At 30.8% G+C, this 6,390-nt stretch overlaps 1 pseudogene; it reads right to left on the bottom strand.

The window, feature by feature from the left end:
* Positions 1-2,679: 2,679 nt before the first annotated feature.
* Positions 2,680-5,434, bottom strand: LOC18036829 (annotated as a pseudogene).
* Positions 5,435-6,390: the final 956 nt, after the last annotated feature.

A 6,390-nucleotide genomic window follows, 5' to 3' on the forward strand; every position in this document is an offset into this window, starting at 1 on the left:
AAATTCAACAATATGTAATCATTTATTAATATTAATTATAAGTCTTTTGAAATATTTATTTATTTTATTATGCTAGCAATTAAACTTTAGTGGCATAAAATACATAAATTAATCTATCTATATATCTATCTATATATATATATAAAGTTGGGACTACAAGAGTTGATGTGCATCACCATTTCTCATCATTTCATATTCTCTATTATCTAATAAATTGGTTGAAATTAAAAAATAATTACATTACAAAATATTAAAATAGAAAATAATTATTATATTATAAATAATTACATGTCTTTTTCTCTTTCTATTTAAATTCAACAATATGTAACCATTCATAATAATTAATTATAAGTCTTGAAACATTCATTTATTTTATTATGCCAACAATTAAATTTTAGTGGCTTAAAATACATTAATTAATTAATATAGGAAGGAAGGTTCCTTCATCTTCCCTCAACAATGCCATTAGAGCCTAATTTTAATGTCATAATCTCATATTTAATTATTCAATCTTTTGTTTAGTGCCTTTTGGCTTCTTCAAACTCCATAAACATTAAATATTTAAGATTTGTGGCATCATTATTTCTCATCTTTTTTTATTCTCTATTATCTAATATATTGGTTGAGATTAAAAAATAATTACATTATAAAATATTAAAATATATATATATATATATATATATATAAAGTTGGGACTAGAGGAGGTGATGTGACCTCACTATTTCTCATCTTCTTATATTCTTTATTATCTAATAAATTGGTTGATATTAAAAAAATAATTACATTATAAAATATTAAAAATAAAATTAATTATTAGATTATAAAAGATTACATGTCTCTTCCTCTTTCTATTTAAATTTAATAATATGTAACCATTAATAATAATTAATTATAAATCTTGAAACATTTATTTATTTTATTATGCCAACAATTAAATTTTAGTGGCTTAAATATATCAATTAATTAATATAGGAAGGAATGTTCCTTCATCTTCCCTCAATAATGGCATTAGGGTCTAATTTTAATGCCATAATCTCATATTTAAATTATGCAACCTTTTGTTTAGTACCTTTTGACTTCTTCAAACTCTATAAATATTAAGTGGTTAAGATTTGTGGCATTATTATTTCTCATCTTTTTATATTCTCTATTATCTAATATATTGGTTGAGATTAAAAAATAATTACATTACAAAATATTAAAAATATAAAATAATTAATAGATTACAAAAGATTACATGTCTCTTCCTCTTTCTATTTAAAATCAACAATATATAACCATTAATAATAAATTAATTATAAATTTTGAAACATTCATTTATTTTATTAAGCCAACAAATAAACTTTAGTGGTTTAAAATACATCAACTAATTAATATAGGAAGGAATGTTCCTTCTTCTTCCCTCACCAATGCCCTATGACCTAATTTTAATGTCATAATCCTATATTTAATTATGCAACCTTTTATTTAGTATCTTTTGGCTTCTTCAAGCTCTATAAATATTAAGCATTTAAGATTTGTTATGTTTGAGTTTTTTTTATTATTTAACCAACATTCTCTTTAGAAATGTTTTTTTGTTTTTATTTTTTGACTTATTTAAATTTTTAGTATTGTATGCTTCATGGAGTACTATTTTCTTCATGAGTTAAACAATGATAAAGATAGTTGGATAATAAAGGTTAGACTTTGTAAGATATGAGAGTCTGTTAATACTAAAAAAAATGGAGAGTTGATTAGTGTGAACATAATTTTTATTGATGAAAAGGTTGTGTACACTGAACTATACACATTAATATATATTTTTAATGTTAACAAAAAAATAATTAACTTTCATAAATAATATTAGTTTTATAAGACTGCGTCATCTTTAAAAAAAATAATTCATATTTTTATTAGTTTCATCAATTGCAAAATAATAAAAAATAATAATAATTTTTTTTAAAGCCGCACGAAGTGCGGTTTTATTTCCTAGTTGATAAAATAATGTCCAGTATTTTCATGTTTCTAATGTTTCTCCTATTTGCTCTGTTATAATTGTCTATGTTATCTAATGAAAATACAAGGTAAAGATGGCCAAATAGGCAACAATGGTTATCAAAAGAAATGTTATTAATTAAAAATGTTAAATTTTTTCGGAAAAACAAAATTATATTTCTCTAGATCTAGTGATATTTAGAATAGAAAAATCTCTAACAAAACATATGATGCGGTGAAACCTTTGATGTGTATAAATCAGCAACAATTACTAGGATAATAGAAGAAATCCAATATAAAAGAGAAAGCTAAACAACCATGAGCCATAAACAAGATAAATCAGTTTTATCTAAAGATAATATTTGGAGATCTCTGAGGCTTTGAGCAAATAAATTAATTACACATGAAAAGAAGTTAATCTACATACAAATCAACTTCAATAAGTCTCGTTGACACAATTGATAAAATTGATAATATACATCTGCTTTGGTCCTCAATGGAAGGATTTATTCTTGAACCAGCTTTGGCAGTTGGAATGGCCACTTATATTATCCTGCAAAGCAGAACAAGCTGCAAAACATTACTGGACCAAAACCATGCAGCAAAAACAATCAAATTGACATGGAAATTTAGTAGAGAAGGAGATATGGGCATTGAAAATAACCAGAGATGAGTTGCTGCATTATATATTGGGTACCATATATTCTAGCTCTGCTCGAACTTACAGTAAGGATTTAGGACGTCTTTGGCATTGGCTTGATCCCACTCTAATGATTCCCACAATTCTTTCCTTATCTTAATAACTTCAAGGGCGGGGGATGGAGATGGTTGCCCATTATCAAGCGGAGGAAGCCTAAGAGAGAGCCGCTTCAATTTGGGGCAGGAGGGGGTTATCTGAATTTCTTGGAGAGAATTACATATCAATACTGCATTATCACTGCAAACGCTCTTAAGTTCTGGCAAGAAACTAAGCCACAACTTCTTCAATCTTGGAAGTGTAATAGTGATTGCACTTATTCCTAATTCTTTCTGAGTTTCTTCATCATTGACTTCTACTATCTCCTCGTTTCTGTTACAGCTTTGGACTACGAGAAATTCCAAGTTTTGGAGGGCAGCCAATAGCTGAAGTGAAAACAGCTTCTGCAAATTAGGACAATAGGAAAACCAAAGAGCTTTAAGATGTGAAAACTTGGCAGCGTTAACTAGTCCTTGTTCCTTTGAGAAAACATCATTTAAGCTTGTAACATCTTCGATATCACGCATAATTAGTCCTTGAACATCTTTTGGGAGCACAATGGTAACACCTTCTCTTTCACAGATTTTGCACCCATAGAAGCACACTGATTTATTTGCTTCCCTTGTGCGAAGGAAGCTATAAAATCTAGTATTCGCGGCAGAACCATTGTAAACTGTCGACACCTGAAAATGAAAATGTTTTGACCTTTGACCATCTGAAGATTTAACATATGTGTTGAAATCATCGAGTTTAGAAAAATAGCCAACAAAAGTATCCAATCTATCACTCGATCTGGCTGCCTCTTGCACTGTTTCTCGTGAAGTTTCCGATCCCCAATTTAATCTTAAACTATAGAGATTACATAGTTTAGGTAATATACCAGCTGGAAACTTGATCAGCATCTTTGAATAAATGGTAAGATGGACAAGGTTTTCCAACATTTCCATACCTTCAGGGACTTCCTTTATAGCTGTGTATTCAAGGTCCAAACACTGAAGTGCCAACAGCTTCGCCAAAGAAGGAACACGCTCCAATCTTCTACAATATCGAAGCAACAACTATCTGAGATTCCGCAAGTCAGAGGCGGAATTTGGCAAGACTTCAATGTCGGTGTAAGAAAGATTAAAAATCTTCAACCCATGCATGTGTGCAAAGAAACATTCAGGAATCCTCTGTAAATTTCTTTTTCTTTGTAGGAACAAAGTTGAAAGAATTTCACAATGTGGGGACATATTTGAAGGGATTTCCGGCAAGTCATTTTTCACCAAGGAAACTTTCTCAAGATCCTGTCTCCATTCTTGTTCACCTGGAAATCTCTGTAGATGTACGCCAGCTTGCACCATGAACAAAGGACTGTCACTAGTAATGTGTAATGCCATGGCTCTTATAAGATCATGCATCTTCACACAGCGTCCTTTTTTAGTGCTCTCCAAGAAGCAGCAATATACAAGTCTGTTCAATATAGTATACCCTCTATCATATTTATCTTGGACATTTTTCACTTCCTCGATTAATCCTTCTGCAATCCAGTAACCTATCAGCTCATCCTTCGAGATTGGGAAGTCTTCAGGATACAATGCACAATATAAGAAGCAATGCTGGACCTTTTTATCCTTTAGGCGACGGTAACTGAATTCTAATTGCCCGAGCACATCAGCATTTATGCTATTGAAACTTCGTACAAGTCCACGCAATTCATTGAGTGCATTTCTCCATTCATGAATTTCATATACGCCTCTCATGCAACCAGCTACACTGACAATTGCGAGTGGTAAGCCAGCACATTCCTCAACAACAGAGTTTATGATTTCTTTACTCAAAGTTGGAACATGCAAAATGTTTCTTCCAACTTTGTCTAAGAACAAATTCAATGCCTCTTCTTCGCATCCCATAGAAGGACAGACCCCAACAGAACGTGTAGTTATCATCAATTTGCATCCGTTCTGTTTATTAGGCTCATGGATCCCTACTTCTTCAAGAGGAAATGCTTCCCACATATCATCTAGTATCAATACAAACTTCTTTTTAGCTTTCAACTTTCCTAATAACCTCCCTGCACGTCTTACTTTATCTTCATCTTCTGTAAGACTTAATTTCAAAGCCGTTGCAATTTCAGTTTGCAGTTTGATAAGATCAAGTGGTTGAGACATTGTGACCCAAATCACATCATTGAACTCATTGGTCTCTTCTTGTAGTCTGTTGTTGATATGTCTCATAATAGCTGTTTTGCCAATACCACCCATACCCCAAACTCCTATCTTTGTGACCTCATCAGTCATCACCCATCAAATCCTCCCAAATGTTTTTCACAATTTTCTTTGTGTTTTCGCCTACTAGTGTTGTTGTTGGCAATATCAATCCACTAGCTGGAGGTGCATCAATCACCAAACTAGTGAAAGAACAGCCCTTTTGATGATAATCTTTCATTTCTTGAATCTTTGCCTCAACATCTTTTCCCAAACGTGCACGTGAGAAATATTTTCTTTTCTTCACTTCCTGGTCAATACTCTGTGCTTCGCTATTGATCCTCTGTACATTTTGCAACCAATTTTTAACTTCAGTCCTTGGTTTTTTTCCTTGATCACCCTCTGCCTTTAGTGTTGCTTCTATATCTTCTTTCTGACTATTTAACTCTTGTAATACTCTTTCAAGATTTTTCATATTTTCATCGAGCTTTCTGTGATCCTGAACATATTTGCATACAGGAGGACATACACACTTGAATATTCATATAGATATTCATATAGCATTAGTATATAAGGTCTCTTCCAATGCACGATGATTAAAATTGCATCAAATATTGACATCAAATGTTAGAATTACTAATAATAAAGATATTATCATTCCATTTGACATATTTATCAATTTTTAAATTTTCACTTATGTGACAACATACTGAACCATTTTGGGTAGACCTAGTACAAGGCCCATTTTGGGCGTAGCTTGAATTTTTTTTTCTTTTATTATTTTTTTTAAAAATTTTAAAATTTCAATGCATTTTAGCTTATTTTTTCATTGCTATTAATCAAAACTCAAATCGAACCAATTGGTTCTTAAATTTCTAAACCAAAATAAACCAACCACTACAAAAGAAAAAACTCAAACCATACCAACCATTTTGGCTCATGCCGTGTATGTGCAACTTTGCCCAACCTTTGAAGAACAAGAGAAGAGGTTTGACATAAGAACAAATAATCAGTAATTAATTTTATTTCATATACCTTTCAGCAATAAACGTCAATTCTTTGATCTAATTGTTTTTAGGACTCTCAAAGGAAAGAAAAAAAGAAGAAAAAGAGCATGATAAATTTTATTCGCCAACATTTAATTTTCTTACATTAGTTTTCATGCATGTTTCTCATATCTTTTTTTTTCTTTCTGTGTCTTCTCTTATTTTCTTTCAAGGAACTAAAAATATATCTATTTTTATTTGAATCGGCTTAAATAAATACTAAGACTACATAAAAACTTGATAACTTAATAATGCTTTCATTTTCCATGCGCAGACGACATATATAAGAAACAACGAACACCTCAAAATATAAACTTAATTTATTAATTAAAAAGCCATCCGCCTCCCGTAATCCGATAATAGACAGAGTTGGTAGATGACGATACATATTTTCGACTAAAAATTTAAACACTAGATTGGTGGATCAATAAATGAAAACTTACATTTT

Source organism: Citrus clementina, unplaced genomic scaffold (assembly GCF_000493195.1).
Source record: "Citrus clementina cultivar Clemenules unplaced genomic scaffold, Citrus_clementina_v1.0 scaffold_7, whole genome shotgun sequence".
Classification (NCBI taxonomy): domain Eukaryota; kingdom Viridiplantae; phylum Streptophyta; class Magnoliopsida; order Sapindales; family Rutaceae; genus Citrus; species Citrus x clementina.